Raw genomic sequence first — 16,317 nt, 5'->3', positions numbered from 1 at the left:
ATATAATTATTAGCATTTCATGTTCAAAGGAGACTATTTGACTTAGTGCATTAATAGCCTGCTATATTTTCTTTCTAGTTCGATGAAAAATACACTCCTGGAAATTGAAAAAAGAACACATTGACACCGGTGTGTCAGACCCACCATACTTGCTCCGGACACTGCGAGAGGGCTGTACAAGCAATGATCACACGCACGGCACAGCGGACACACCAGGAACCGCGGTGTTGGCCGTCGAATGGCGCTAGCTGCGCAGCATTTGTGCACCGCCGCCGTCAGTGTCAGCCAGTTTGCCGTGGCATACGGAGCTCCATCGCAGTCTTTAACACTGGTAGCATGCCGCGACAGCGTGGACGTGAACCGTATGTGCAGTTGACGGACTTTGAGCGAGGGCGTATAGTGGGCATGCGGGAGGCCAGGTGGACGTACCGCCGAATTGCTCAACACGTGGGGCGTGAGGTCTCCACAGTACATCGATGTTGTCGCCAGTGGTCGGCGGAAGGTGCACGTGCCCGTCGACCTGGGACCGGACCGCAGCGACGCACGGATGCACGCCAAGACCGTAGGATCCTACGCAGTGCCGTAGGGGACCGCACCGCCACTTCCCAGCAAATTAGGGACACTGTTGCTCCTGGGGTATCGGCGAGGACCATTCGCAACCGTCTCCATGAAGCTGGGCTACGGTCCCGCACACCGTTAGGCCGTCTTCCGCTCACGCCCCAACATCGTGCAGCCCGCCTCCAGTGGTGTCGCGACAGGCGTGAATGGAGGGACGAATGGAGAAGTGTCGTCTTCAGCGATGAGAGTCGCTTCTGCCTTGGTGCCAATGATGGTCGTATGCGTGTTTGGCGCCGTGCAGGTGAGCGCCACAATCAGGACTGCATACGACCGAGGCACACAGGGCCAACACCCGGCATCATGGTGTGGGGAGCGATCTCCTACACTGGCCGTACACCACTGGTGATCGTCGAGGGGACACTGAATAGTGCATGGTACATCCAAACCGTCATCGAACCCATCGTTCTACCATTCCTAGACCGGCAAGGGAACTTGCTGTTCCAACAGGACAATGCACGTCCGCATGTATCCCGTGCCACCCAACGTGCTCTAGAAGGTGTAAGTCAACTACCCTGGCCAGCAAGATCTCCGGATCTGTCCCCCATTGAGCATGTTTGGGACTGGATGAAGCGTCGTCTCACGCGGTGTGCACGTCCAGCACGAACGCTGGTCCAACTGAGGCGCCAGGTGGAAATGGCATGGCAAGCCGTTGCACAGGACTACATCCAGCATCTCTACGATCGTCTCCATAGGAGAATAGCAGCCTGCATTGCTGCGAAAGGTGGATATACACTGTACTAGTGCCGACATTGTGCATGCTCTGTTGCCTGTGTCTATGTGCCTGTGGTTCTGTCAGTGTGATCATGTGATGTATCTGACCCCAGGAATGTGTCAATAAAGTTTCCCCTTCCTGGGACAATGAATTCACGGTGTTCTTATTTCAATTTCCAGGAGTGTAGATAATTGATGTGTAGGACTTGCGGCAGGGCGGGTTTTTGCGGATGTTTGCTCGTTCGTCGCACTGATCACTGCAAAAGTTGCACCTACCTCAGTATGGCAGCAGATCACCAGACCGTTTCTCTGCATACATATGTACTGTGCTGACGACGTAAAAGCAGCGTTGAAGAAAACGCCGTCAATACTTACTATGCAAAGTCCGCGTAAACTCTGGTTCCTGCCTGCCTTGTGTGGCTCTGATTGAATAAAACGTTTAAATATTTGTATTTTTTACAGGATGGATAGAAATATGCCATCAACACCGGACACACTGTTATACAAATGTTAAAAAGGAGGCTACAAGTAAGACAAATTTGTCTGTAGTTTGCATAAAAGTTGAAAAACATTGAAAGACCATTTTCATTCCACTAAAATCTTTTTTGAAACATATTAAGGTAAATAATACTATTGTACAATACCAAATATTCTTTTGATTATAATTAAAAAGTTAGTTTTCTAGAGTGTTTACCCTTTCTTCCAGTGACCAGCATTACATTATTGCATTGTTTTCTGAAAAAAGGTCATGCTAGCCTGTTGACTGAGTATGAAAATTTGAAGCCTGTACTTATGAAGAAAAGAAAATGTGAAAGTGATGATACTACTCACTTGTTCAAAGAAATCAAAACAAATCACACTTAAAAGTGATGCGCTGAAGTTAGCTAGTTTCGATCAATGTGTTGTTGACTTTGTAATTAACACCATGAGCCCAGTAACAATAATTGAAAATGTATCACGTAAAGGTCAGATTGAAAGTGCTCAACAGTTACCAAACTTTTGTGTGTAATACCGCTGACATTTGGTCATGGCCCAGAAGAAGCTATCTATGAGTTACAATACATTGGATTGATAACAATACGCTTGCAAGACATAGTGCTGCACTAGACTGCCGAAGGTTTAAAGGCTCTCACACTTATAACGAAGTTGCTGAATTTATTTCTGACATACATTCAGAATATAATCTTAAATTGTCCAAAGTTGTGGAAACTGTTACTGATAATGGACCAAAAATGCTTAAGACATTTACAGAATTTAGGAGAAGTGAACCGGGTTCAGATAGCTCTGCAGAGAATGAAGGTGATAATGATGATAATGACAACTTCCTTGGAGCAGTTTTTCCAGAGGCACCTGATGCTCTTGATGAGTATCTTCCTCCCTTTCATGAAAGGTGTGCAACTCAAACACTACTTTTGATAGCTGCAAAAGATATGGATCAAGCTACAAGACAAAATAACACTCTCAAAAAGCTGCATGATGCCCCCTTAGCTAAATTCCAAGCAGTTTGGAATCTGTGTTCTAGGTTTTCAGAAGCATGTGAGGCGTATCTTGACTCTACTGGAAAACTGTTTACTCTCAATGTTCAGCGAGGTGGAATTCTTACTGTAACTGTCTCCAAGATCTTTTGATGATATGAAAAAATTTAAATGAAGCATTAAGTAAACTGGATTTCCCATTTTTCAAAGACAATCAAATAGACTTATCTTACAGAGTACGTAAACTGCTGGAAATCGATTGCAGAAGCTATAAGAAGCTTAGATGGAAACAAAGAAACATTCTACGGATGTCTGTTGCCTGAATTAATGAGAATGGGACGAATGTTAAGAGTACTAAAAACTGACAATCCAAAATACTGCAGTTCCTTAATTGATGTGTCGAAGGAAGTCTAAACAAGCGTTTCCATTGGCTAAATTTGGAAGAGGCTACTGCAAAGGATCCTGTTTTTGCAGCTGTATCACACCCATTTTCCAAGCTAAAATGGGTGCGTAAAGCTAAATGCGATAATGTTAAAGAAATATTAGCTGACAGAGTTCGAAAAATAAAAAATAAAGATAACAAAAAGCCAGAACAACAGTCAGAAAATGTCGCTGAAAATAAGAGGGAGAAAAACTAGTATTATATGTTTGTGGAGGATTTAGATTCCTCAGCAACAAGTGACAGAACAAACACTTCCACTGAATTAGAGACACTACAGTTCTTGAAAGACTGTGACAGTCATTTGCATCCACTAGATAAATACACACAAGTAAAGAAAATTTTCGTAAACTCTAATACTGCTCCACTAGGACGTCTTTTTCGTTGGGGAATGATCATGAGGCCTCATAGAAGGACAATTAATGATGAGTTGTTTGAGAAACTAGTTATTTTGAAATAAAAAAATAATTATGGCATTTTATTTTAAAAGAAGTATTTTGATAAAAGTGGTTCGAAAATATGTATTTTGTATTTAAATACCAAACCAAAAATGTATTAAGTATTTTGTATTTCAAGTACAAAAATTTAAATGTATCTGGATTATGTATTTATATTATTTTATGAAAGTATTTTTCACGTTTCTGGTCGAAACAACCTTGACAACAAGAAGTCCGATTAATTGGTGCCAAGGTCGTTTCCAGTATCCTGGAGAAGTTTCGCTGAGAACCCTCACACATCCTCCATGTAGTCCCTATGTCTCCCCATGCCATATCCATATTTTTGTAGCCGTTAAAAAACACAACTGCGGCCATCGATTTGCTTTTGGCGAAGAGGTGCACAGTTGGGTACAATAATGGCTCCATAGACAACCGCAAACATTTTTCCATGAAGGCACTGGCCATCTTGTCTCACGGTGGGGTAAATATATAAACAGATATGGCTATTACTTTAGAAATAATGAACAATCTACTTACTTTTTAAACAGATATGGCTATTACTTTAGAAATAATGAACAATCTACTTACTTTTTTCTATCTTTCTCGTTTTAATTTGACTGCCGCTTACCTACATCTACATGGATACTCTGCAAATCACACTTAAGTGCCTGACAGAGGGTTCATCGAACCACCTTCACAATAATTCTCCATTATTCCACTCTCGAACGGCGCACGGAAAAAAGGAACACCTATATCTTTCAGTGGGAGCTCTGGTTTCCCTTATCGTATTATGATGATCATTTCCCCCTATGTGGGTCGCCGTCAACAAAATGTTTTCTCATTTGGTGGACAAAGTTGCTGATTGAAATTTCGCGAGAAAAGTCCGCTGCAATAAGAAGCTCCTTTGTTTCAATAATGTCCGCCCCAAATCCTGTATTATGTCAGTGACACTTTCTTCCCTATTTCTCAATAATACAAAACGTGCTGCTCTTCTTTGAACTTTCTCGATGTACTCCTTTAATCCTATCTAGTAAGGATCCTACACTGCACAACAGTACTCCAAAAGAGGACAGACAAGCGTAGTGTAAGCAGTCTCTTTAGTAGATCTGTTGCATTTTCTAAGTGTTCTGCCAATAAAATTAAGTCCTTGATTTGCCTTCTCCACACTATTTTCTACGTGTTCTTTCCAATTTAGGTTGTTCGTAATTGTAATTCCTAGGTATTCTCTTTATCTACTACAGTAAACTGTTATGTAATGACCGGTCTTCCTACAAAGGTAGATGAATCATTTTAATATACATATGGATCTTCTTGAAAAGATTTAAATTAAAAAAAGTTGTTAAAACTCTTTCTTGTGGTTTCTGTTTTTATGCTATTAGCTACTGCATTGTCTTTAATCTAGTACAACATTTTGATTTCTTTTTTTATCTATTACATGAGAATTACATGCTTATTTATTTGAAATACGTATGTGTATGTATATGCTTACCTGAGTTTGAACATACTTTCCCATAACAGTTTGTTACGTTGTTGTTAACTGACGAGCTCCCTGTTGGGGATATGTCTACCATAGAATCTCTAGAGTCGAGCCTTAGTACGTGCTCTTGTCAACTTGTGTGGCACATCTCTGCTCCAAACCATTCTTCGTCTTGGCTATCAGGTAAGTCTATTCAGTTTTGTTACTAATTTGGTGAAAACATCTATATCATAACCATCAGTCACTATACAACCTATAACAAGTTTCGTTCTTTGTAGTTTTTTCATTTGACGCTTATTTCGTGAGATATTTGGCCCAGTCACGATCAATGGACCACCCTGCATATAAAATTGGTTCTTGGATGCAGTGTGTATATATAAAATTGGTGCTTGGAAGCAGTGTGTGTATATAAGGCCGAAAGTGGCCAGTAATTTTATATATGTAGATGGTACAATAATGGTATTTTTCATCTTACAGCCTATGGTGGTTTTCAAAATGGTTTCATCATTTCGAACACTCTTTGTATTGATAAAATGAAAACATTTACACCAGTTATAAAATCTTTGCAATCCAGAAACTGTAAATATACATACAGCAGTTGAACAAATATACGGAAGCACCACGAGGTATGCATGCTTAAACGTAAACGCTGACAGACGTCTACGTATACGAGTTTGTAAACGGCATTTAACCATGCCATAAGAACTATGGAAAAATATTTTTTGTATTTAGAACAATATGGACGTTGTTTCCCGGCTGAATTATTTTGTTTTAACGGCCAGTATACTAGGAAAATTTGTCCGTTGCTGAAACTGATTAGAGTTAACCAGCCAATCTTCTTCGCTCTTTTCTGGCAGGAACAGTGGATGCAAATTTCAGACTTCCTTACATGTAGACATTACAATTTCTCGTACTGTGATGGCACCTAACAAAAATTCAAATGATAAGCTGTAGAAGCTGGTGAAGGTCGCGAGATATCTGAAAAAAAAAGAAAACTCTTCGTGAAGATCGAGTTAAGCAGAAAAACAATAATCAGTATTACATACACACATATCGTCACAAACACGTACGCAGGATGTCTCAAACATTTTGGGGCAAACTCAGACAGGTTATGATTGGTCCACAACAGATTATATTGTGATAGGGAACCAATGGTAGGAAATGAATATTTATTGTGTTATGAACATACACAGCGCACACTGCATGACAATAACGAAGCTTATAGCAACTGTTCAAAGTGACTAGTGCCAGTCTCAATACATGCATGAAAACGGCGCACGAAGTTCTACCGCAGGCCCTCGTATATCCCTGGTGTCTGTTATACCAGGAGACAGGCAGCTGGGACCCTAGCAAGCAGGTCAGGGGCGTACGCTGTTTATCACCCGCTCCCTGCTTCAGTGTACAACAGACACCCGGTATCTTTGAGAAAGCGCGAGAGTACTGCATGCGCTGTTGCAATACATCCATTGAGTCTGGCAGGTGTCGCATTGAACTGTTACTATTATGCGGACAGTTTATCGTGGCAGTCGGCCGCGACCGTAAACAAACGGGAACTTACACTGCTGGAGGTGAGAGGACTTAGCCCCGCCAACCTCTCGAAGGGCTGCCATCCTTAGTCCGCGTTCTGTGCTTCCACGAAAACAGAACTGACATAACAGTCATAGGGATCGTTGATTCCTTTTGTTGTGCTGATAGTTACATTAGAATCCCTTTATGCACTAGGATTAGTCTCTTCAATCATTTCAAAATCAGAAAGAACAATTAATCCACAACACAAAGGAAACTGGTATACACAAAACACTTGGTAGTGACTATAGCGCAGTTGTTTTCTGTGGTTGGCTGTGATAGTTCAGGCCCGAACTCTACCGGTATCTTACGCAACCATACTTCAAAACAGTCCCCACCTAAAACTGCCACGATATAGTGTCTGCATAATATGAGCTACGTTGTTACTATGCGGTGTACGCTGTGTATGTCTGTAACACAATAAATATACATTTCCCACCATTGGTTCCCTGCCTCAATATAATCGTTTGTGGACCCACTATTTTCTGTTTCAATCTGACCCAAAAGGTTTGAGACACCCTGTATACATAAATAGCGTATGTACAACTACTTAATTACCCAGCTATTATTGACTGATATTCATAAACGCAAATATTTTTATATTCTAAATATTTATTTTCAGGCACTGTTACAAAAAAAAAAAGTGAAAAATTTAAGAACTCGGTTCCCACGAGTGCTACTTGAACAAAAGTCTATCTAAGAAGGTCAGGTCACTAAAAAGAAATTAGCGTATAAGCACATTCGACAACTTTTATTTCTTGTCCCAAGCATGGAATGTCGATAATCCACAGGAAGGTGATAGTGAAGATACCGATGAAAACGTACCACACAGAAGGCGATTTACACGAAAGAAAAGTACAAGTAAAGAATTATTGTGTATACACTGTGTGAGCGCGGATCGGTCACAGGAAATTTGTTCCGGGGTCATGTTTACGGCTTATGAGCGTGGTCTTATTCTACGCCGCTATGACTGATGACCCACATCGCACGAGATAACTTGACGATGTTCTACCGGTGTGAAACGCATCGTTTTTTAGCCAATAAAGACCATTCTGCAACATAGGACTTTGCTTTAATATTAATGACAATAGAACGTTGCTGTACCATGTTGCCACAATGGACTGGCATAAATTTTAATATTCCTCACAACTCTCTCAACAACCAGGTCCATCTGGGCAAGGTCTGTTTGGTAACAGATTAATCACTTGGCGAATTACTCTCCTATGTATATACCATCTACAAGTCTTCAGTATTCTCAGATCAAATACAAATATTATGTCTCTCTACCAACAAGTCCCCAAAAGAAGTATGTTATTCTCATTCAACATCAACTGGAGACTCCTCAGGTACATTGAATACTAGTCAGGTCTATATTTCATAATTTACTACAGTTTCAAATGAAGATTCCGAAGTATACAGCTTTTGTCAGGACTACAATATGTCTACGGAAAATATCTAATAGTAATTACGATTTTGTTTTTATCTTCATAATGATAATATTGTAATTAACTTATAAGATTATTGGAAATAATGGGCAGTAATGTAATGGGTTGTAGTACGCACACTACCACTGTCACCATTTATACACTATGCTAATTTGTAAATTTGCAGGTAATTTGTTATTGAAATAAATTAAAACTACTTACTTTCATTTATTTACCTTTTAAGTTACAGCGAGTATTTCTTCAGCTGGGGCTGACAATATCGGTATCTTCACTACCTTCTTAGCAATGCTTTTCCTGTACATAAGCTACGTTTCCTGTAGATTATCGAGAATTTTTGTAAGGCAATGCAGGCTTAATGTGAAGTAATTCATCAAAACTTTCGACAATCATTCGAAAATATGAAAAAAAATCTTTGGATGTTTCATGAAACATTGTGTAAAACTTTCCACTGATTAACCTGTCACTGGGATGTACCCAGTATTCTTTTCTACATTTTCTTTGATGTCTCATGAGTTCACAAATGATGACCGCATCTCCCAAATCCATATCGACAAATGACGCTTCGATTACAAACAAAATTTTGTGACTATCATCCTTCGTTAGTGCAGTCCACTTTGATGGCGTGACGTGACTGTGACGGAAACTTTTGGTCCTGGTGGCAACAATCACCGATCCGAGCTAGCGCTGAACGTGAAGCCACGACTATGTATTCCGACATATCGCACTCAGGCAAGTACAGCGGCACAACGGAAAAACGCAATACTAGAGAAAATTCGACTTACAGAATTAATTCTCTTAATCTTATGCTGAAATAGTGCAAGCTTCCTTTAAATTTCAAGTAAGCATCATTGTCAGTAAATTCCATTATATTTTTCGTGCACGTTGGGGCACGCCACAGGTATTTTGCAGTGACAATATAAAAATTTCCATTTTTCGATTTGGGTAACTTCTTGCCAGAGTGTGATACGCTTAAGGCCAAAACACTGTGAGTAGCGTGTGTGTACTGTTGTGTTATTCTTCGAAATACAAAAGTAAATTTGTGTAAAAGTGGTTACTCGTGGTACCTACGGATACACAATCAGAAGCGAAAAATTTGATGTTAATTTCTACGGGAAAATTCTTTAGCTGAAATAATTATTTTGATTTAAATATTGACTAGTCATTTAGATGTTTTTACTCACTGATATTTGTGTTTAGAGTATGTAGGTTCACTAAGGACATAGCAGGAAAATTTGTGGATCCAGGCATTTCGACGAAATAAATCACACCCTTCAAATACCACACAATACTGTATGTTCAGAGCATTTTCAGGAAGCTGAGGAAACTACAACGTTATGTGTTCACTCGAGAGCCTTTCATATTTTCATCGTTTCTTTCATACAGGCAGAATGTAAGTTGCAGTAGATTTTTCATAACTGATTCTAGTGTTTCGATGTATGATACCCATTTATTTGACAGAATTTGATGTTAAACTTGTTTTCCTTTGACGTTGGCAGCTGGTGTCACAGCATGTGTCTTGCATTGTACATTTTCTTTAACTGTTTATATTTGACATAATCCAGCTAGTAATTTTTGTGACTAGGCAACAAATTATTCATTTAAAAATTTCAACGTGTTAGTTCTTTTTTGTGCATTCTGCTTTGTGCTTATTTTTATGTTGAAAGAGTATTCTTTATTTTGGGAACTGATTCACCAGAAAGAAATGATAATGTAAGTGCATCGAAAACTTTGACATCTAATGCTAATTTCATGCACCTATTTGTATTCTAATGTTGGCAAAAGAAGTTTCTCTCAATCCAAATGCCCCACTTCATGACACTGTTGTGAGAAAGTGTGTGAAGTAAACGTGCAAAACAGGAAGAAAATTCAGCTTCTTCAGCAACTTAACTGTCACTTCAAGAAGCGAAATAATCGTTTGAATCTTGTGATAAAAGCCTGGCAGGAAAAGAACTGCGTAGATGTCGAGAATTTCAGTGCTTCACAGTGCATCCAGTGTAAATGAAGAGAGTTATCAGAACAGTTTGCAAAGACAACATGTGCTTTTGGTCTTACAAAATGTGACTCAACTTTGCAGTCTTCAGCATCAACGCTTAACTTTTATTCTATAACAGCATACGATTACGTTAGGGTTATATTTTATTTTTACTTGCCAGATTATTGAACAAAGTGGTATCAAAGTGGTGTACCTGTTTTCACAATTGATGCAAAATTTATGTCCACGGAATTCCACTGATTTAATAGTTAATGCAGTTATGACTAAGTGTTTAAATAAGACTTTACTACATTTTAGTGCTGTCATGAGACATTAATTGTCACTTGATAATGACTCAGTATTAGTCTCATATGGCTAATACAATGAGAACGCTCGAAGTCTTCTTCTCACGGAAACGAAGTGAATGCTAATACAGAACTGTGTCTTCGAAGGACAGTTAGCTAGATTTGTGATAAAATACACTGGTTGTTTTGTTTGTGTAAGTGAAATAAAAATTCAACTTCACAAAACAATGTAATATTGAAATGATCATTCAAGTAAATATCCTGTTTGTAGTTCAAATTTCTTTTTACAGAGACCGAAACTGAATATATGGGCACTAGTAATTGTACTGGTAAGTTAAAATTAATGATTCAAATATATATTCTCAAATACGAAAAATTGTCAAACGAAACTGGTAGTGTGTAGAGTGATCTAAACAGTCATAGAAGGGGACATGTGTGGGAGGGACATAGCTAGGCTTTACTTGGCATTAAGTTTAATTTATTGATTATAGTGGTAATACTTAATTGCACCTAAGCTCCAGCAATAATTTTCATACAATATTGTTGAATTTCTCTGATTAAAAGGTGACATTTGACTGCTTAAATTCTGAAAATCGTACATTTTTGTAGTGAAATGATGAGGAAGACCTTGTGTAGTTTGTACTGTTAACTATTACACTGATAGTTTGTGTTGTGTACATAGTTCCGCATAGTCAGCGCGTACACAACTTTCCCAATAGAGAGCGCCCCACTAAGCACAACAGCGCAGGCGCAGCGCTTGTCCGTCTCCGCACTACGAGATGGCACTGTCTTAGAGACAGACCAAATTCTGCTTCCGCCGATCCGCTTATTAATATGTAACGCAGCCAATGAGATTGCTGCTAACGTAGAACCTTTTCTCCTCGCGGATCACACTCGCGCAGTGATACCTGAACGCGCGAGGTATTATAACAAGTGTACAGACCTCCGATTAGTCAGTCTGCATTAGTCTGCATCAGTCTGCATTAGTCTGTACCAGTCTGCATTAGTCTATACCAGTCTATAGTCAAGTTTCAGTCTGCACCTAATGAGATTATCATATTCGTGTAGATAGCCATGAAGAGAAATGTATAGACACTTTGTCAAGTATCAGAGATATGTGAGAATATGATTAACGTACCAAGACCAAAGGAATTTCAGATTGTCAATTGTAAATAGCCTCCAGAATCAAGTTAAGTAAGGTTTATGATTGTTATTATTTTAATAAATGTGTGTGAAAATTAATCAAGTTCTGTTTAAAGTTGGTCACCGTCAATCTGCTACTCTAAGCGTGCAAGTGGCACTTCTATCATCTGACCTAAAGGCAGAAGATAAACACGCCACAATAAGACCACGAGATAAATTGCTGACACTCGCCTACTTCGTTAGAGCGACAAGTCAAATAATCTGATGGTGTGTGTACCGAAGGTCTTACAGTACGCACACCACAGTTTGACTCAAAACGATCAGTTGTTTTGCCTTCTCAGCCATTTTCCCTTATTCTAGTCTCCTTGGTGATGCTGGTTCGCCTCCAAAACGTTTGATCCCTAACACCTAAGGTCAAAGGAGATCTAATAGGGGAAAAAATTCGTTTAATGACAAAAACATTATTTTTTTGCCATTACAGCAATATTTTTAATAATCTGTCGTTTTTCCATCCACTGCAACACAGAAACTATCAGCCTCAGACAAAAAATTAATGGGCCATTTTTGTAGGAGATTTCATTAGTTGAATTTTGTACTCGAAAACGTTTTCCCTAGATGCTGAAGTTTTTGTGTTATTCAAGAAAAACATTCAAAAGTTTCGTCTGAACACCCCTCACTCCCCATCCCCACGTTCACACCCCATCAGTTAGGATTTTTAATATGTTGTTTATGGTACTTGAACCACCGTACAAAAATTTGCGATTGCAAGAATTTTCCTCCTGATTTTCTTTCGGTGACTGGTCTAATTAGTGCAATCTCAGATATTGTGTGGCAGTGCTCAGAAAGCAAAGCACAATTTAAAATTTCGTGCAAAACATGTTCATAGTGTGCAGGAACTGAAGGCAACGGTCAAAGAAAAGGGTCTAACTTACTGAACGTGGTTTCGGTCATTAGCTGATTTTCATGGAATTGCAGAACCGGTTCGTGTTTTCTATAATGACATAGCTGGTTTCGCCTTAGTAGATACGTGGATACTCAGAACACACGAATTTAGTCAATTGAAAAGCCAGGTGTCTTTCATGAATACACCTTGCTCTATCAGAAAATTTGGGTATCATGTTCCGTATAACACCGTCGAATGGAGAGCCCTATTTCTTTGAGGCTACAGTGAACAATATTTTGTACCAAGACATCATTACGAAGTTTATTTCGTTGCTTGAGGGTGATGTGCGTGACTTTTCGATCACCCTGTATAAACTCAGCCATCGCCCCCCCCCCCCCCCCCCCCCCCCGTCAACACACAAACACCGAATATAAAGAAACTGTGGTTCACCTCTAGATGAGACCTTCTCGAAATGAGTCGGTGGCGAAATATTGCGATGTTTTGTTTCCAGATATCTACTCACTTGAACATGCGCATCGAGGATAAAGACAGAGCAACGGTAGCACCATCTCTTGCTTTGTCTCGCAACTAAATGGACGTATTCTGCCGGTTCACAGCTGTGTGTTCCATTTCAGCATGTATTAGGTATTTGAGTAATACTATCGACACAAATCTCTGCTAGTTGACAAACTGTTTCAAGGAAACAACGATGTTCACAGAACGATGTTGGTATCAGCGATAATCCTTAACAAGCATTCTCTGTGTTGTATTGATTAACTAAAACAGACTTGCACAAAACTAATTCAAGAAATTTAAGGAGAAATATAAGCAATCTAGATAAGTCATCGACGTCTTGCCAGCAGTGAGTGAATTAATTTAAAAAAGTAAGAGAATGACTTAGCCGAGAACCTCGCTAATGAAATGGAAATTCGTGTCATTAACATCGTGAGAGACACTAAATTAGCTCAGGTGGACAATTTTTTTTCGTTTTCAGAGAATTTGCCTGAAGATAAAATTTAATTCGTATGCCTCGACTGGGATTTGGGTCACACTTCATCAGAATATGGATCTTCTCCGCCTCCTCGGTCTGTGTGCTTGTGAACGACTGTATGTGTATGGGAGGGGTAAAATAATGTTTTCGAAGAGGCTACTGCTGTAGAAAAATATTCTTATGAATGTTTTGAACACTTGTTTTAGAGAAGTTGCTCCACTGCGATTTGTGATACAACAACGCTGACACACTACGGTCGCAGGTCCACTACTCAATACAGCCTACTCACATCTGAGTGGTCCAAAGTACATCTGTTGTTTACAGTTCTTAGTTCAAGCTTTCAACGTAGTTACTCTGCTGACGTGGCTTACATGCCAGGAATGAAATGGGTCTCGGAACTGTTTGGACGGACGGTGTAGACATCCTCAAAGTCTTCTCACAACAGAACTTCAACTCACTTTCGGATGGTAGAGGACACGTGGTCTCCTAATTTTCTGATCAGAGAAACCCTTCCGTAGACTCTTTGAAACAAAAACTTATTACACTGCGAACGGGTCCCAAGTTTGCTCGTGCTTCGCCCGTCATCGATTGCGGACGGAATGCGAGATAACTCGTGTTTACTGCACGCCGCCTATAGACTTCGTCGAGTTAGATCTTTACAGCTGTAGGCAACGGAGGAAACGTGATTGTCTTCATGCACCTTTTGCTTATTTAGCATTGTGAGCGTATTTCATATTTCAAATAGTTACTATTTCCGTCTTCAAGTTCCCCCTACTTTTAGAAATGGCCCTATCCAGAAACCAGAAGGAAATGAACGACTCTGAAATACTTTTGGAGGCTTTTGCCGATGCGTAATGAGATTTTCTAAGTGAGAATAATGATCCGGATGACTGTGTAGAGAACGAATGTATGATTATGAGGACGATTCCAGCGACACTGCCAGTTTTAGACCTCTAAAGAAGCGTAGGGAGGCAATGCTGTCAAGTGCAACCGTTTGACGATCATTCTGAGGTACATTTCCAATGCAGTATATCTCTGTAGCCCCGGTGATTAGACTGAGCTGTGGTGACGACTTGTTTGGATTGTTTTGCAGGGAATTGTGCACCTAACACAATCAAACCTCACTGAAACGTAAAGCCCTGCCCAAAGCACTCAAGTGCTCCCTGTTACACAAAGAGACATGAAGAAATTCCTTGTCTTAATGCTTCTAATGGAACAAGAAAGAAAAGATAGATGGCAAGATTATTGAGCAATAAACCCTACCGAGTGAGGTGGCGCAGTGGTTAGCAAAATGGACTTGCATTCTGGAGGACCACTATTCAAACCCGCGTCGGGTCATCCCGTGTTAGGTTTCCCGTGATTTCCCTAAATCGCTTCAGGCAAATGCCGGGATGGATCCTTTGAAAAGGCACAGCCGACTTCCTGCCCCATCCTTCTCTAATCCGGTGGTACCGATGGCCTTGCAGTTTGGCCTCCTTCCTCAAGTCAACCAACCAATCAACAAACCTTGCAATAGCTAACCAAATATCTTCACAGACGATGCGTGGCAATATATTTGAACAGATATTGACAGTTTGACACTTTAATGACAACATGAAATTGAACAATAGCTCTATAGACTCTTCAGAGTTCAGCCTGTGCTGGATTATTTTCTCGATAAATTCAGGACACTTTACATACAAAAGAAACAATTATGAAAATTTCTGGCAGATTCAAACTGTGTGCCGGACCGAGACTCGAACTCGGGATTTCTGACTTTCGCAGGCACTTGCCCGCGAAAGGCAAAGGCCCCGAATTCGAGTCTCGGTCCAGCACACAGTTTTAATCTGCCAGGAAGTTTCATATCAGCGCATACTCCTCTGCAGAGTGAAAATTTCATTCTGAAAAGAAACAGCTGTCCTTGGACGAGAGGAAGATCCTGTGGAGAGAACGCCTGGGGTGCCGAACGTACAACCATGTAAAGGTTGCAAAATAAAGGTCACTTGTTAGGATGGTGTGCGAGAATGACACAGGCTATACCTACAATACGGAGATTAGCGCTGGCGATGGAAAGAAATTGGAATAGTCTGTTCTTTCATTTATTGACTCTTATCTTGGTATGTGGCCCCATATGTAGTAGGATAATTATTATGAGAATATCTCTATTGCAGAGTTACTACTGAAATACAAAACCAGGGCTGTGTTACTATTACGATGGGAAGAGGTTTACTGCGATGTCTGAAAGCCAAAGCTTTGATGAAGGGTGACATAGTTTTCTGCAGAAAAGGTGACATTCTTCTTCTCGTAAGGAGAGACAAGTGGGATATCGGAATAATATCAACAATCATGTTACTTCTATCTCAAACAGAGGGACGAAAAGGAGAAAAACTGGAGAGGATATACTGAATCCTGTGTGTGTAAATCGATATAATACCCACATGAAAGGAATTGATCATGCGGATCAGTATCTTTCGCACTATCCTATTCTAAGGAAGTCGATGAAATGGATAAAGAAATTCGTATTTTATGAAATAAACGGTGGACTATTCAGTTCGTTTGGAATTTACAGTACCCTGGATCCAGAGAAAAAAGTATAAGCAATTTCTCATTGCGCTAGCGAAGTACTGGATTACCGACGATGATACTGAAGCTTTCCAAACACAGAGAGAGATATGCCCAGTCCATCCTCTAGAGTCTAGTGGGACAGGGATAGCCCCACGTAAAGATCTACCCTGAATGCTGTCGGGTGACAAGAAGCAGCATGAACCAGTGTCAATTTTAAACAATGGAAAGAAGAAATTTCCTACCAGAGGCTGTAAAGTTTGAATTCCTAGTGGTAAAAGAAGTGAAATAAAGTATATTTGCAAGTTTTGTAC

This window comes from Schistocerca cancellata, chromosome 4 (genome assembly GCF_023864275.1).
Source record: "Schistocerca cancellata isolate TAMUIC-IGC-003103 chromosome 4, iqSchCanc2.1, whole genome shotgun sequence".
NCBI classification, from domain to species: domain Eukaryota; kingdom Metazoa; phylum Arthropoda; class Insecta; order Orthoptera; family Acrididae; genus Schistocerca; species Schistocerca cancellata.
The sequence above is the reverse complement of the archived record's forward strand: the minus strand, read 5'-3'. Positions refer to the sequence as shown.